The sequence below is a fragment of the Triturus cristatus genome, chromosome 5_1, assembly GCF_964204655.1.
Source record: "Triturus cristatus chromosome 5_1, aTriCri1.1, whole genome shotgun sequence".
In the NCBI taxonomy this organism is placed as follows: Eukaryota; Metazoa; Chordata; class Amphibia; order Caudata; family Salamandridae; genus Triturus; species Triturus cristatus.
This window is the reverse complement of record NC_140587.1, coordinates 13,730,281-13,733,352: the sequence shown is the minus strand read 5'-3', so window position 1 is coordinate 13,733,352 and position 3,072 is coordinate 13,730,281.

The following is a 3,072-nucleotide window of genomic DNA, read 5'->3' as shown; positions in this document are numbered from 1 at the left end:
ACTCACACCACGTCAATTGCGGTGGTCTCTGTACTTTGCAGACTTTGATTTTGTTATTACCTTTCGTCCCGGATCCATAAATAGAAAGGCTGATGTCCGCTCACGGCTAGATACAGAAAATCAAACTCCAGTCATTGAAAATCAACCAATCATACCTGATGACAAATTTATTGCAGTGCTTTCCTTGGAACCCTTTGAACATCATGTTCGCAATTTGATGTCAGATCTGGATATGCAGACTTGGCTCTCAGAAGATCTGCTACATTCCATTCACAATGGCCTTCCCTACCACAACTCTGCCTTGTATCTACCCACTAAGGAACTCCAGTTAAAAGCCATGCAGGAAAGTCATGACAATCCTCTGGCTGGTCATAAGGGCATCCTAAAAACTGAAGATTTACTTACACGAAACTTTTGGTGGCCATACATGTGCCGTGATGTTCGTCAATATGTTTTGAGTTGCAAACTATGTGCACGGGGGAAATTGGACAGGCAAGCTCCAAAGGGCCTCTTACAACCCATGCCAACCCCCCATATCCTTGGCACACGGTCTCCTTAGACTTGATTGTTGATTTACCTTCCTCTCATGGTTATGACACTATTCTGGTTGTGGTTGACACATTTAGTAAAATGGCACACTTTGTACCCTTTAAGGGTGCACCCACTTCCAAGCAGCTATCTCAACTTTTCAATCAACACATAATTCGCCTTCATGGGATTCCTAAGGTACTCATTTCAGACAGGGGCTCTCAGTTCCTATCACACTTTTGGAAAGCTTACATTAAGGGCCTTAACATTGACCACCGATTTTTCGACCAGTTTTCATCCTGAAACTGATGGTCAAAACGAACGCATTAATCAAGAACTAGAACAACACCTTAGGTTATACTTGTTAGATGAGGAGGGTGACTGGCCTGACCATTTATGGACTGCTGAGTATGCCTATAATAATGCTCTTAATGTCTCCACAGGTTGCTCAACTTTCTTTATAAATTCAGGCAGGCATCCTAATTCCCATGTTAATTTTGACAATACTAACCTTCCTGCTGTTCAGGATATTGCCCACCAGTTAGCTAGGATCCACCACACTGTAACCCAGAATTTGTCCACAGCAAAGGCCCGTTACAAACACTTCGCTGATCGAAAACTCAAAAAGGCACCTGAGCTTCATGTGGGAGATTTAGTCTGGTTGTGTACAAAAAATCTTAGACTCAAAGGTTCCCGTAAATTCCAGACTCGTTTTATGGGTCCTTATCCAATTGAGAAGGTCATTAATCCAGTTACTTATCGATTATTTCTTCCTGGTTCCATCAAAATTCACCCGGTCTTTCATGTTTCTCTTTTGAAACCAATTCACCCCGAGTTGCGTAGGTCTTCCCCTCCTGATCCTCTAATCCTGCATGGTGAGGCTGAGTATGAAGTTAAACGGATCTTAGATTCAAAACCCATCCGTGATGAACTCTTTTACCTCATTGATTGGAAGGGTTATGGACCTGATGAACGTTCCTGGGAAAAAAGTACTGATGTCCATGCCCCTCGATTAATTAAAGCCTTCCATGCTAAATTTCCTACCAAACCCAGATTGGAGGAAACCCCGTTGGGAGGGGGTACTGTCAGGAATCTCAGGAGGTTTCCTCCTCCTATTTCCTCTGTAGCTACTATTCTCTCTTCAAAAACTCAAAGAGTAGCTAATCCTTTTAGTTGGAGAGCTAGTTGGCACCGTAGAAACTCCAACATGGCTGCCAACATCCTGACATTGCAACAGCATAACGCTGTTTAGCAGTCTAGTCTTTCTGCAAATGACAGTTGGTGAGGTGTGCTCCAACATTCTACTGCGCACTTCACTGAAGATTCTTCTGGAGCAGCACCTGTTGTTCATGCGTCGCAAAAGTTAGTCAGGTAGTGGCGGAATATACGGGGTTAGCTTCGTCGGTTACTACCAATATTCAAGATTAAAGGTTAGTGTCAACTTCAAAGTATTATTACTGTTCTCACCCAAGTTTTCAGGCTATAAGCTGTAGAAACATCATTCTGACTGAAGCCTTGCTAGCGCAAACGATTGAAATAAATCTGTGAAGAAGATTAATTCAACTTTAACCAACTAAATATATTTAGTATTGTATTTCCTGAGAGAATGACAAGGAAGAGAATGTTGACAAGCTCAGTTAACTCTCAACGCCTTGTAAATTCGTACTAGAGAAGAATGCAAGCATAGTTTCTCTGAGCTGCGTTATTCTAGATCGAATTTCTCATTTTGGATTTGAAGTTTACTCGCGGGCACTGTTCCTTTTGTGCCACGCAGTACCTAAAGGCTGCAGGAATTAAACTCGTGCGCACGTTTCAGTTCGTGCGCACTACCGGCAAGGTTACAGAAATTCCTCTGCAATATTAAACGCGCCTCTCTTTTGAGCTGCGTAATTCGAAAAACGAACAAGTGCGAACACAGAGAGATTTCCGTTTGTGCTTCATTACATTTTTTCCCTGAGAAGAAAAATAATAAATTGCACACGTCTTGGCAGCCGCCACAAGAGCTGTGATAAATAGTCATACAAGACTGATTATAAGCACCTTCTCTAATTGGCTGGGAAGCATAAATCAGCAAATCTTCCATTTAGAAAAATCTTAGACAGGTGCAATTGTCCTCATATCACTATTTAATTGAAGTTCTCATACTTCAGGCAACAAATCATAAACATCTCAATCACATGTCCAGTAAGTACACAGGTAGGAAGGGAACATAGAACTACATTAAATATTTACAGAACAGAAAAATAACTTACCTTGTTTTTCCCTTTATCAAGACAGAGAACCTTAGAATAGAACAACCTACAAGGAAAAGAACAAGTGATTAGAGAGAAGGCTTCTCTGGGTAAACACACACAACGCTCGAGAGAAGTAAGAAGAGTGGCAAGTCCAAAACTACTCACTGGTGAGATTAGTTATTATATATAAATGTATGTATATTAAGGAAAGCAGTCTGTTTAGGTAACCAATATATCTGACTATTTAATGTGTCTAGCCTAACAACCTGAAGAAGAAGACTAAGCAGGATCAGCAGTGTTTTGGAGCTGT